Raw genomic sequence first — 14,751 nt, 5'->3', positions numbered from 1 at the left:
TTACGCGCTGCCGTTTTGCGTTATTAAGCCCTCTTCTAGCGCGTTTGCTCGACAAACCGATAATTTTAAAGAAACGATTCCTTATTAAACTAACAACATTTATATCGGTTCTAAAAGCTTCAGTTGTTTATACTTTTTGTTTGTAATTTTTCTTTTTTTTTGTAAAATTTTATATTTGGATATAAAGCAAGTAAAATTATTCTTCTTGAACTGCGACAATTGAGGCTCGAACTCACGACTTTAAGATTATGAGACTTTCGCGCTGCCGACTGCGCCATGTTCGCGTTCCTTGTATGTTAGTTCTTTGACCTTTTTCGTGTCTGTTCCTATCCTTTCGTTGATCGCACAAAAATTTAGTTCTCTTCCCAAAATTAAAAAACACTCAAATGAACTGTTTCCATTTCAACATCTCTTGCTTTTGTCACCCTCTTTTTGGGCGACTGCGGGAAAATCTGATATTATTGAGGGGTTGATTTTTGATTGAACTAACAACAACCATTTTGGTACTGAACGCGTTATTTGATTATAAATTTTGCTTGTAATTTTTTTCTTGATTTTTGATGTTTCATAATTCGATTAAAAAGCAAAGGAAAAAGTTTTTCTCGATTTGCGACCTGTGAGGCGCGAACTCACGGCCTTAGGATTGTGAGACTTACGCGCTGCCGTTTTGCGTCTTTAAGCCCTCTTTCAGCGCGTTTGATCGACAAACCGATAATTTTAGAGAAATGATTCATTATTAAACTAACAACATTTATATCGGTTCTAAAAGCTTGGTTATACTTTTTGTTTGTAATTTTTCTTTTTTTTTGTAAAATTTTATATTTGGATATAAAGCAAGTAAAATTATTCTTCATGAACTGCGACCATTGAGGCTCGGACTCACGACTTTAAGATTATGAGACTTTCGCGCTGCCGACTGCGCCATGTTCGCGTTCCTTGTATGTTAGTTCTTTGTTCCTTTTTGTGTCTGTTCCTATCTTTTCGGTGATCGCACAAAAATTTAGTTTTTTCCCAATACTAAAAAATAAACTCAAATGAACTGTTTTCATGTGAACATCTCTTGCATTTGTCAACCTCTTTTTGCGCGACTGCTGTAAAATCTGATATTTTTATTGGGTTGTTTTCTAATTGAACTAATAACAATCAATTTGGTTCTGAATGCGTTAGTTGATTATAAAAATTGCGTGTCAATTTTTGATCGTTTTTTGATATTTCATAATTCGTTGAAAAAGCAAAGGAAAACGTTTGTCTTGAACTGTAACCGCTGAGGCTCGAACTCACGATCTTAAGATAATGAGATTTACGCGCTGCCGTTTTTGCGTTTCTACGCCCCCTTTTAGCGAGTTTGCTCGTTAAACTGATAATTTTAAAGAATTGATTTATTATTAAACTAACAACATTTTTTCGGTTCTAAACGCTCCAGTTGATAATAGTTTTTGTTTGTATTTTTTCCAATATTTTTAGATTTTCATAGTTGGAAATGAAGGGAAAAAAATGTTCTTTTTGAACTGCGTCCAGTGAGACTCGAACTCACGACCTTTAGATAATAAGACTTACGCGCTGCTGACCGCGCCATGGTCGGGTTGGTTACCTGTTTATTCTTCGACTCTTTTTTGTGTCTGTTCCCAGTATTTCGGTGATCGCACAAAAATTTAGTTCTCTTCCCAAAATTAAAAAACACTAAAATGAACTGTTTCCATTTCAACATCTCTTGCATTTGTCACCCTCTTTTTGGGCGACTGCGGGAAAATCTGATATTTTGAGGGGTTGATTTTTGATTGAACTAACAACAACCAATTTGGATCTGAACGCGTTAGTTGATTATAAATTTTGCTTGTTATTTTTTTCTTGATTTTTGAGATTTCATAATTCGATTAAAAAGCAAAAGAAAAAGTTTTTCTTGATTTGCGACCTGTGAGGCGCGAACTCACGCCCTTTAGATTGTGAGACTAACGCGCTGCCGTTTTGCGTCTACAAGCCCTCTTTCAGCGCGTTTGCTCGACAAACCGATAATTTTAAAGAAATGATTTATTATTAAACTAACAACATTTATTTCGGTTCTAAAAGCTTCATTTGGTTATACTTTTTGTTTGTAACTTCTCTTTTTTTGTAAAATTTTATAGTTGGATATAAAGCAAGTTAAATTATTCTTCTTGAACTGCGACCATTGAGGCTCGAACTCATGACTTTAAGATTATGAGACCTTCTTGCTGCCGACTGCGCCATGTTCGCGTTCCTTGTCTGTTAGCTCTTTGACTCTTTTTGGTGTCTGTTCCTGTCCTTTCGGTGATCGCACAAAAATTTATTTTTTTTCCCAAACTAAAAAATTAAGTCAAATGAACTGTTTTCATGTGAACATCTCTTGCATTTGTCAACCTTATTTTGCGCGACTGCTTTAAAATGTGATATTTTTATTGGGTTGTTTTCCAATTGAACTAACAACAATCAATTTGGTCCTGAATGCGTTAGTTGATTATAAAGTTTGCGTGTTTTTTTTTGATCGTTTTTTGATATTTCATAATTCGTTAAAAAAACAAAGTAAAACGTTTTTCTTGAACTGTAACCTCTGAGGCTCGAACTCACAATCCTAAGAAAATGAGACTTACGCGGTGCCGTTTTTGCGTTTCTACGCCCTCTTTTAGCGAGATTGATCGATAACCTGATAATTTTAAAGAATTGATTTATTATTAAACTAACAACTTTTTTTCGGTTCTAAACGCTTCAGTTGATAATAGTTTTTGTTTGTATTTTTTCCAATACTTTTAAATTTTCATAGTTGGAAATGAAGCAAAAAAAAATGTTTTTTTTTGAACTGTGATCAGTGAGACTCGAACTCACGACCTTAAGATTATGAGACTTACGCTCTGCCGACTGCGCCATGGTCGCGTTGGTTACCTGTTAATTCTTCGACTCTTTTTTGTGTCTGTTCCCATTATTTCGGTGATCACACAAAAATTTAGTTTTCTTTCCAAAACTAAAAACACTAAAATGAACTGTTTTCATGTGAAGATCTCTTGCATTTATCACCCTCTTTTTGCGCGACTGCGGAAAATCTGATATTTTTAATGGGTTGATTTTTAATTGAACTAACAACAACCAATTTGGTTCTGAACGCGTTAGTTGATTATAAGTTTTGCGTGTTTTTTCTTTTTTTGTTTTTTTTTCTTGATTTTTGAGATTTCATAATTCGATTAAAAAGCAAAAGAAAAAGTTTTTCTTGATTTGCGACCTGTGAGGCGCGAACTCACAACCTTAAGATTATGAGACTTACGCGCTGCCGTTTTGCGTCTTTAAGCCCTCTTTTAGCGCGTTTGCTCGATAACCCGATATTTTTAAAGAAATGATTTATTATTAAACTTACAACATTTATTTCGGTTCTAAAAGCTGCAGTTGGTTCCCATCCTTTCGGTGATTGCACAAAAATTTAGTTTTTCCCAAAACTAAAAAAAAAACTAAAATGAACTGTTTTCTTGTGAACAACTCTTGCATTTGTCAACCTCTTTTTGCGCGACTGCTGTAAAATCTGATAGTTTTATTGGGTTGTTTTCTAATTGAACTAACAACAATCAATTTGGTTCTGAATACGTTAGTTGATAATAAGTTTTGCGTGTTTTTTTTCTCTTCTTGTTTTTCGATATTTCATAATTCGATAAAAAGCAAAAGAAAAATTTTTCTTGAAGTGCGACATGTGAGGCTTGAACTCACGACCTTAAGGTTATGAGTCTTATGCTCTGCCATTTTTGAGTTTGGCATCCTTTTTTTGCCCGGTTGCTCGAGAGTCCGATAATTTTAAATAATTGATTTATTATAAAACAAATAACAATTATTTCGGTTCCAAACGCTTCAATGGATTTAGTTTTTGCTTGTATTTTTTTTCATTTGTGTAAAAAAGAAGTTTTAAGTTCGATATCATGCAAATAAATTTTTTTTTCTTGAGCTGGGACCAATGGGGCTCGAACTCACGACTTTAAGATAATGAGACGTTCGCGCTATCGACTGCGCCATGTTCGCGTTGCTTGTCTGTTAGTTCTTTGACTCTTTCTTGTGTCTGTTTCCGTCCTTTTGGTGATCGCACTAAATTTTGTTTTCCCAAAACCAAAAAATTACCTCAAATGAGCTGTTTTCATGTGAACATAACTTGCATTTGTCAACCTCTTTTTGCGCGACTGCTGTAAAATCTGATGTTTTTAATAGGTTGATTTTCAAATGAACTAACAACAATCAATTTGGTTCTGAATGCGTTAGTCGATTATAAGTTTTGCGTGTTTTTTTTCATAATTCGATTAAAAGCAAAGGAAATTTTTTTCTTGAACTGCGACATGTGAGGCTCGAACTCACGACCTTTAGGTTACGAGTCTTATGCGCTGCCGTTTTTGAGTTTGTCATCCTTTTGTTGCCCGCTTGCTCGAGAGTCCGATATTTAAAAATAATTGATTTATTATTAAACAAACAACAATTATTTCGGTTCTAAACGCTTCAGTGGATTATAGTTTTTGCTTAAATTTTTTTTAAAATTTTTTTAAAAAAAGTTTTAAGTTCGATATCATGCAAATAAATTGTTTTTTGCGCTGCAACCAATGGGGCTGGAACTCATGACTCTAAGATTAAGAGACTTTCGCGCTGCCGACTGCGCCATGTTCCCGTTCCTTGTCTGTTAGTTCTTTGACTCTTTTTTGTGTCTGTTCCTATCCTTTCCGTGATCGCACAAAAATTTAGTTTTTTCCCAAAACTAAAAAAAAAATCAAATGAACTGTTCTCATGTGAACATCTCTTGCATTTGTCAACCTCTTTTTGCGCGACTGCTGTAAAATCTGATATTTTTATTGGGTTGTTTTCTAATTGAACTAGCAACGATCAGTTTGGTTCTGAATGCGTTAGTTGATTATAAGTTTTGCGTGTTTTTTTTTCTTTTCTTGTTTTTCGATATTTCATAATTCGATTAAAAGCAAAGGAAAAATTTTTTCTTGAACTGTGATATTTGAGAATCGAACTCAGTCTTACGCGCTACCGTTTTTGAGTTTGTAATGCTTTTTTCCCCGCTTGCTCGAGAGTCCGATATTTTTAAATAATTGATTTATTATTAAACAAACAACAATTATTTCGGTTCTAAACGCTTCAATGGGTTATAGTTTTAACTTGTAATTTTTTTCATTTTTGTAAAAAAAAAATTGAAGTTCAATTTCATGCAGATAAATTTTTCTTGAGCTGCGACCAATGGGGCTCAAACTCACGACTTTAAAATTATGAGACTTTTGCGCTGCCGATTGCGCAATGGTCGCGTGCATTGTCTGCCGTTTCGAGCTCACGACCTTAAGATTATGAGTCTTACGCGCTGCCGTTTTTGAGTTTGTAATCTTTTTTTTTGCCCGCTTGCTCGAGAGTCCGATTTTTTTAAATAATTGATTTAATATTAAGCAAACAACAATTATTTCGGTTCTAAACGCTTCAGTGGATTATAGTTTTTGCATAACTTTTTTCATTTTTTTTTTAAAAAAATAAGTTCGATATCATGCAAATAAGTTTTTTTTTGAGCTGCGACCAATTGGACTCCAACTCACGACTTTAAGATTACTAGACTTTGGCGCTGCCGACTGCGCAATGGTCGCCTGCCTTGTCTGTTGGTTCTTTGACTTTTTTCTGTGTCTGTTCCCATTCTTTCGGTGATCGCACAAAAATTTAGTTTTTTCCCAAAACTAAAAAAATAATCAAATGAACTGTTTTCATGTGAATATCTCTTGCATTTGTCAACCTCTTTTTGCGCGACTGCTGTAAAATCTGATATTTTTATTGGGTTGTTTTCTAATTGAACTAACAACAATCAATTTGGTTCTGAATGCGTTTGTTGATTATAAATTTTGCGTGTTTTTTTCTTGTTTTTCGACATCATAATTCAATTAAAAGCAAAAGATAAGATTTTTTCTTGAAATGCGACATATGAGATTCGAACTCACTACCTTAGGATTATGAGTCCTACGCGCTGCTGTTTTTGAGTTTGTCATCCTTTTTTTTGCCCGCTTGCTCGAGAGTCCGATATTTTTAAATAATTGATTTATTATTCAGCAAACAACAATTATTTCAGTTCTAAACGCTTCAGTGGATTATAGTTTTTGCTTGTAATTTTTTTTCTTTTTTTTAAAAAAATTTTAAGTTCGATATCATGCAAATTAATTTTTTTTCTTGAGCTGCGACCAATGGGGCTCGAATTCAAGACTTTGAGTTTGTGAGACTTTCGCGCTGCCGATTACTCCATGGTCGCGTGCCTTGTCTGTTAGTTCTTTGACTCTTTTTTGTGTCTGTTCCCATCCTTTCCGTGATCGCACAAAATTTTTTTTTCCCCAAAACTAAAAAACAACTCGAATGAACTGTTTTCATGTGAACGTCTCTTGCTTTTGTCAACTTTTTTATGCGCGTTTGCTGTAAAATCTGATATTTTTATTGGGTTGTTCTCTAATTGAATTAACAACAATCAATTTGGTTCTGAATGCGTTTGTTGATTACAAATTTTGCGTGTTTTTTTCTTGTTTTTCGACATCATGATTCAATTAAAAGCAAAAGATAAGATTTTTTCTTGAAATGCGACATGTGAGATTCGAACTCACTACCTTAGGATTATGAGTCCTACGCGCTGCTGTTTTTGAGGTTATCATCCTTTTTTTTGCCCGCTTGCTCGAGAGTCCAATATTTTTAAATAATTGATTTATTATTAAGCAAACAACAATTATTTCGGTTCTAAACGCTTCAGTGGATTATAGTTTTTGCATAACTTTTTTCATTTTAAAAAAAAAAATTTAAGTTCGATATCATGCAAATAAGTTTTTTTTGAGCTGCGACCAATTGGACTCCAACTCACGACTTTAAGATTATTAGACTTTGGCGCTGCCGACTGCGCAATGGTCACCTGCCTTGTCTGTTGGTTCTTTGACTTTTTTCTGTGTCTGTTCCCATTCTTTCGGTGATCGCACAAAAATTTAGTTTTTTACCAAAACTAAAAAAAAAAAATCAAATGAACTGTTTTCATGTGAACATCTCTTGCATTTGTCAACCTCTTTTTGCGCGACTGCTGTAAAATCTGATATTTTTTTTGGGTTATTTTCTAATTGAACTAACAACAATCAATTTGGTTCTGAATGCGTTTGTTGATTATAAATTTTGCGTGTTTTTTTCTTGTTTTTCGACATCATAATTCAATTAAAAGCAAAAGATAAGATTTTTTCTTGAAATGCGACATGTGAGATTCGAACTCACTACCTTAGGATTATGAGTCCTACGCGCTGCTGTTTTTGAGTTTGTCATCCTTTTTTTTGCCCGCTTGCTCGAGAGTCCGATATTTTTAAATAATTGATTTATTATTCAGCAAACAACAATTATTTCAGTTCTAAACGCTTCAGTGGATTATAGTTTTTGCTTGTAATTTTTTTCTTTTTTTTTAAAAAAAATTTTAAGTTCGATATCATGCAAATTAATTTTTTTTCTTGAGCTGCGACCAATGGGGCTCGAATTCAAGACTTTGAGTTTGTGAGACTTTCGCGCTGCCGACTACTCCATGGTCGCGTGCCTTGTCTGTTAGTTCTTTGACTCTTTTTTTTTGTCTGTTCCCATCATTTTGGTGATCGCACAAAAAAAATTTTTCCCCAAAACTAAAAAACAACTCGAATGAACTGTTTTCATGTGAACGTCTCTTGCTTTTGTCAACTTTTTTTTGCGCGTTTGCTGTAAAATCTGATATTTTTTTTGGGTTGTTTTCTAATTGAACTAACAACAATCAATTTGGTTCGGAATGCGTTAGTTGATTATCAGTTTTGCGTGTTTTTTTTTCTTTTCTTGTTTTTCGATATTTCATAATTCGATTTAAAGCAAAGGAAAAAGTTTTTCTTGATTTGCGACATATGAGGCTCGAGCTCACGACCTTAAGACTATGAGTCTTACGCGCTGCCAATTTTTGAGTTCGTCATCCTTTTTTTCCCGCTTGCTCGAGAGTCCGATATTTGTAAATAATTGATTTAATAATAAACAAACAACAATTATTTCGGTTCTAAACGCTTCAGTGGATTATAGTTTTTGCTTGTATTTTTTTTATTTTTGTAAAAAAGAAGTTTTAAGTTCGATATCATGCAAATAATATTTTTTTCTTGAGCTGCGACCAATGGGGCTCGAGCTCTCGACTTTAAGATTATGAGACTTTCATGATGCCTACTGCGCCATGGTCGCGTGCCTTGTCTGTTAGTTCTTTGACTCTATTTTTGTGTCTGTTCCCATCCTTTCGGTGATCGCACAGAAGTTTAGTTTTTTTTCCGAAAACTAAAAAAAAACTCAAATGAACTGTTTTCAAGTGAACTTCTCTTGCATTTGTCACCCTCTTTTTACGCGACTGCGGTAAAATCTGATGTTTTTAATGGGTTGATTTTCAATTAAACTAACAACAATCAATTTGATTCGGAATGCGTTATTTGATTATAAGTTTTCCTTTTTTTTTCTTTTCTTGTTTTTCGATACTTCATAATTTGGTTAAAAGCAAAGGAAAATTTTTTCATGAACTGCGACATGTGAGGTTCGAACTCACTACCTTAGGATTATGAGTTCTACGCGGTGCTGTTTTTGAGTTTGTCATCCTTTTTTTTGCCCGCTTGCTCGAGAGTCCGATATTTTTAAATAATTGATTTATTATTCAGCAAACAACAATTATTTCAGTTCTAAACGCTTCAGTGGATTATAGTTTTTGCTTGTAATTTTTTTCTTTTTTTTTAAAAAAAATTTTAAGTTCGATATCATGCAAATTAATTTTTTTTCTTGAGCTGCGACCAATGGGGCTCGAATTCAAGACTTTGAGTTTGTGAGCCTTTCGCGCTGCCGACTACTCCATGGTCGCGTGCCTTGTCTGTTAGTTCTTTGACTTTTTTTTTTGTCTGTTCCCATCCTTTCCGTGATCGCACAAAAAAATTTTTTCCCCAAAACTAAAAAACAACTCGAATGAACTGTTTTCATGTGAACGTCTCTTGCTTTTGTCAACTTTTTTTTGCGCGTTTGCTGTAAAATCTGATATTTTTTTTGGGTTGTTTTCTAATTGAACTAACAACAATCAATTTGGTTCGAAATGCGTTAGTTGATTATCAGTTTTGCGTGTTTTTTTTCTTTTCTTGTTTTTCGATATTTCATAATTCGATTTAAAGCAAAGGAAAAAGTTTTTCTTGAACTGCGACATATGAGGCTCGAGCTCACGACCTTAAGACTATGAGTCTTACGCGCTGCCAATTTTTGAGTTCGTCATCCTTTTTTTCCCGCTTGCTCGAGAGTCCGATATTTGTAAATAATTGATTTAATAATAAACAAACAACAATTATTTCGGTTCTAAACGCTTCAGTGGATTATAGTTTTTGCTTGTATTTTTTTTATTTTTGTAAAAAAGAAGTTTTAAGTTCGATATCATGCAAATAATATTTTTTTCTTGAGCTGCGACCAATGGGGCTCGAGCTCTCGACTTTAAGATTATGAGACTTTCATGATGCCTACTGCGCCATGGTAGCGTGCCTTGTCTGTTAGTTCTTTGACTCTATTTTTGTGTCTGTTCCCATCCTTTCGGTGATCGCACAGAAGTTTAGTTTTTTTCCGAAAACTAAGAAAAACTCAAATGAACTGTTTTCAAGTGAACTTCTCTTGCATTTGTCACCCTCTTTTTACGCGACTGCGGTAAAATCTGATGTTTTTAATGGGTTGATTTTCAATTGAACTAACAACAATCAATTTGATTCTGAATGCGTTATTTGATTATAAGTTTTCCTTTTTTTTTCTTTTCTTGTTTTTCGATACTTCATAATTTGGTTAAAAGCAAAGAAAAAATTTTTTATGAACTGCGACATGTGAGGTTCGAACTCATTACTTTATGTTTTGAGTCTTACGCGCTGCCGTTTTTGAGTTTGTCATCCTTTTTCTTGCGCGCTTGCTCGAGACTCCGATATTTTTAAATAATTGATTTATTATTGAACAAACAACAATTATTTGGGTTTTAAACGCTTCAGTGGACTATAGTTTTTGCTTGTAATTTTTTCCAATTTTTTAAAAAAAGTTTCAAGTTCGATATCAAGCAAAGCAACTTTTTTTTTCTTGAGCTGCGACCAATGGGGCTCGAACTCACGACTTTAAGATTCTGAGACTTTCGCGCTTCCGACTGCGCCATGTTCGCGTGCCTTGTCTGTTAGTTCTTTGACTCTTTGTGTCTGTTCCCATTCTTTCGGTGATCGCACAAAAATTTAGTTTTTTCCCATAAATAAAAAAACTCAAATGAACTGTTTTCATGTGAACATTTCTTGCATTTGTCACCCTCTTGTTGCGCAATTGCTGTAAAATCTGATGTTTTTGATGGGTTGATTTTCAATTGAACTAACAACAATCAATTTGGTTCTGAATGCGTTAGTTGATTATAAATTTAGCTTGTTTTTTTTGTTTCTTGATATTTCAAAATTCGATAGAAAGCAAAGAAATTTTTTTTTCTTGAACAGCGACCTGTGAAGCTCGAACTCACGACCTTAAGATTATGAGTCTTACGCGCTGCCGTTTTTGAGTTTGTTATCCTTTTTTTGCCCGCTTGCTCGAGAGTTCGATATTTTTAAATAATTGATTTATCATTAAACAAACAACATTTGTTTCGGTTCTAAACGCTTCGGTGGACTTTCTATGTAATTGCTTGTAATTTTTTCATTTTTTTAATAAGAAAAGTTTCAAGTTCGACATCATGCAAATAAATTTTGTTCATGAGCTGCAACCAGTGGGGCTCGAACTCACGACTTTAAGATTTTGAGACTTTCGCGCTGCCGACTGCGCCATGGTCGCATTTCTTGACTGTTAGTTCTTTGACTCTTTTCGGTGTCTGTTCCCATCCTTTCGGTGATCGCACAAAAAATTGGTTTTTTCCCAAAACTAAAAAAGAAAACTCAAATGAACTGTTTTCATGTGAACATCTCTTGCATTTGTCAACCTCTTTTTGCGCCACTGCTGTAAAATGTGATATTTTCTTTGGGTTGTTTTCTAATTGAACTAACAACAATCAATTTGGTTCTGAATGCGTTAGTTGATTATAAGTTTTTTGCGTGTTTTTTTTCTTTTCTTGTTTTACGATATTTCATATTCGATTAGAAGCAAAGAAAATTTTTTTTCTTGAACTGCGAAATGTGAGGCTCGAACTCACGACCTTAACATTATGAGTTATACGCGCTGCCGTTTTTGAGTTTGTCATCCTTTTTTGACCGCTTGCTCGAGAGTCCGATATTTTTGAAAAAATTGATATATTATTAAACAAACAACAATTATTTCGGTTCTAAACGCTTAGGTGGATTAGTTTTTGCTTGTAATTTTTTCATTAAAAAAAAGTTTTAAGTTCGATATCATGCAAATAAAGTTTTTTTTTTGATCTGCGACCAATGGAGCTCGAACTCACGACTTTAAGATTTTGAGACTTTCGCGCTGATGACTGCGCCATGGTCGCATTCCTTGACTGTTAGTTCTTTGACTCTTTTTGGTGTCTGTTCCCATCTTTTCGGTGATCGCACAAAAAATTGGTTTTTTCCCAAAACTAAAAAAGAAAACTCAAATGAACTGTTTTCATGTGAACATCTCTTGCATTTGTCAACCTCTTTTTGCGCCACTGCTGTAAAATGTGATATTTTCTTTGGTTTGTTTTCTAATTGAACTAACAACAATCAATTTGGTTCTGAATGCGTTAGTTGATTATAAGTTTTTTGCGTGTTTTTTTTCTTTTCTTGTTTTTCGATATTTCATATTCGATTAGAAGCAATGAAAATTTTTTTTCTTGAACTGCGAAATGTGAGGCTCGAACTAAGAAAATGAGACTTACGCGCTGCCGTTTTTGCGTTTCTACGCCCTCTTTTAGCGAGATTTATCGATAACCTCGTAATTTTAAAGAATTGATTTATTATTAAACTAACAACTTTTTTTCGGTTCTAAACGCTTCAGTTGATAAAAGTTTTTGTTTGTATTTTTTCCAATACTTTTAAATTTTCATAGTTGGAAATGAAGCAAAAAAAATGTTTTTTTTTTGAACTGTGATCAGTGAGACTCGAACTCACGACCTTAAGATTATGAGACTTACGCTCTGCCGACTGCGCTATGGTCGCGTTGGTTACCTGTTAATTCTTCTACTCTTTTTTGTGTCTGTTCCCATTATTTCGGTGATCACACAAAAATTTAGTTTTCTTTCCAAAACTAAAAACACTAAAATGAACTGTTTTCATGTGAAGATCTCTTGCATTTGTCACCCTCTTTTTGCGCGACTGCGGAAAATCTGATATTTTTAATGGGTTGATTTTTAATTGAACTAACAACAACCAATTTGGTTCTGAACGCGTTAGTTGATTATAAGTTTTGCGTGTTTTTTCTTTTTTTGTTTTTTTCTTGATTTTTGAGATTTCATAATTCGATTAAAAAGCAAAAGAAAAAGTTTTTCTTGATTTGCGACCTGTGAGGCGCGAACTCACAGCCTTAAGATTATGAGACTTACGCGCTGCCGTTTTGCGTCTTTAAGCCCTCTTTTAGCGCGTTTGCTCGATAACCCGATATTTTTCAAGAAATGATTTATTATTAAACTTACAACATTTATTTCGGTTCTAAAAGCTGCAGTTGGTTCCCATCCTTTCGGTGATTGCACAAAAATTTAGTTTTTTCCCAAAACTAAAAAAAAACTCAAATGAAGTGTTTTCTTGTGAACAACTCTTGCATTTGTCAACCTCTTTTTGCGCGACTGCTGTAAAATCTGATAGTTTTATTGGGTTGTTTTCTAATTGAACTAACAACAATCAATTTGGTTCTGAATACGTTAGTTGATTATAAGTTTTGCGTGTTTTTTTTCTCTTCTTGTTTTTCGATATTTCATAGTTCGATAAAAAGCAAAAGAAAATTTTTTCTTGAAGTGCGACATGTGAGGCTTGAACTCACGACCTTAAGGTTATGAGTCTTATGCTCTGCCGTTTTTGAGTTTGGCATCCTTTTTTTGCCCGGTTGCTCGAGAGTCCGATAATTTTAAATAATTGATTTATTATAAAACAAATAACAATTATTTCGGTTCCAAACGCTTCAATGGATTATAGTTTTTGCTTGTATTTTTTTTTCATTTTTGTAAAAAAGAAGTTTTAAGTTCGATATCATGCAAATAAAATTTTTTTCTTGAGCTAGGACCAATGGGGCTCGAACTCACGACTTTAAGATAATGAGACGTTCGCGCTATCGACTGCGCCATGTTCGCGTTGCTTGTCTGTTAGTTCTTTGACTCTTTCTTGTGTCTGTTTCCATCCTTTTGGTGATCGCACTAAATTTTTTTTTCCCAAAACCAAAAAATTAACTCAAATGAACTGTTTTCATGTGAACATATCTTGCATTTGTCAACCTCTTTTTGCGCGACTGCTGTAAAATCTGATGTTTTTAATATTTTGATTTTCAAATGAACTAACAACAATCAATTTGGTTCTGAATGCGTTAGTCGATTATAAGTTTTGCGTGTTTTTTTTCATAATTCGATTAAAAGCAAAGGAAATTTTTTTCTTGAACTGCGACATGTGAGGCTCGAACTCACGACCTTTAGATTACGAGTCTTATGCGCTGCCGTTTTTGAGTTTGTCATCCTTTTGTTGCCCGCTTGCTCGAGAGTCCGATATTTTAAAATAATTGATTTATTATTAAACAAACAACAATTATTTCGGTTCTAAACGCTTCAGTGGATTATAGTTTTTGCTTAAATTTTTTTCATTTTTTTAAAAAAAGTTTTAAGTTCGATATCATGCAAATAAATTTTTTTTTGCGCTGCAACCAATGGGGCTGGAACTCATGACTCTAAGATTATGATACTTTCGCGCTGCCGACTGCGCCATGTTCCCGTTCCTTGTCTGTTAGTTCTTTGACTCTTTTTTGTGTCTGTTCCTATCCTTTCCGCGATCGCACAAAAATTTAGTTTTTCCCAAAACTAAAAAATAAACTCAAATGAACTGTTCTCATGTGAACATCTCTTGCATTTGTCAACCTTATTTTGCGCGACTGCTGTAAAATCTGATAGTTTTATTGGGTTGTTTTCTAATTGAACTAACAACAATCAATTTGGTTCTGAATACGTTAGTTGATTATAAGTTTTGCGTGTTTTTTTTCTCTTCTTGTTTTTCGATATTTCATAATTCGATAAAAAAGCAAAAGAAAATTTTTTCCTGAAGTGCGACATGTGAGGCTTGAACTCACGACCTTAAGGTTATGAGTCTTATGCTCTGCCGTTTTTGAGTTTGGCATCCTTTTTTTGCCCGGTTGCTCGAGAGTCCGATAATTTTAAATAATTGATTTATTATAAAACAAATAACAATTATTTCGGTTCCAAACGCTTCAATGGATTATATATTTAGCTTGTATTTTTTTTTCATTTTTGTAAAAAAGAAGTTTTAAGTTCGATATCATGCAAATAAAATTTTTTTCTTGAGCTAGGACCAATGGGGCTCGAACTCACGACTTTAAGATAATGAGACGTTCGCGCTATCGACTGCGCCATGTTCGCGTTGGTTGTCTGTTAGTTCTTTGACTCTTTCTTGTGTCTGTTTCCATCCTTTTGGTGATCGCACTAAATTTTTTTTTCCCAAAACCAAAAAATTAACTCAAATGAACTGTTTTCATGTGAACATATCTTGCATTTGTCAACCTCTTTTTGCGCGACTGCTGTAAAATCTGATGTTTTTAATAGGTTGATTTTCAAATGAACTAACAACAATCAAT

General features: G+C 34.0%; 1 protein-coding gene and 3 non-coding genes across 7 annotated transcripts in view; 1 reads left to right on the top strand and 3 right to left on the bottom strand.

Annotated features, from left to right (window-relative positions):
- Positions 1 to 14,751, top strand: part of LOC134842621 (2-Hydroxyacid oxidase 1-like) — a gene marked incomplete at its 3' end in the record, with an annotated part of 199,554 nt that overhangs the window by 109,297 nt on the left and 75,506 nt on the right.
- Positions 2,814 to 2,886, bottom strand: Trnam-cau (transfer RNA methionine (anticodon CAU)). Its single transcript has one exon. It is a non-coding gene; the product is annotated as a tRNA-Met (tRNA).
- On the bottom strand, positions 10,752 to 10,824 carry Trnal-caa (transfer RNA leucine (anticodon CAA)). The gene has a single exon. It is a non-coding gene; the product is annotated as a tRNA-Leu (tRNA).
- On the bottom strand, positions 12,053 to 12,125 carry Trnam-cau (transfer RNA methionine (anticodon CAU)). The gene has a single exon. It is a non-coding gene; the product is annotated as a tRNA-Met (tRNA).

The sequence above is a fragment of the Symsagittifera roscoffensis genome, chromosome 1, assembly GCF_963678635.1.
Source record: "Symsagittifera roscoffensis chromosome 1, txSymRosc1.1, whole genome shotgun sequence".
NCBI classification, from domain to species: domain Eukaryota; kingdom Metazoa; phylum Xenacoelomorpha; order Acoela; family Convolutidae; genus Symsagittifera; species Symsagittifera roscoffensis.
The sequence above is the reverse complement of the archived record's forward strand: the minus strand, read 5'-3'. Positions and strand labels throughout refer to the sequence as shown.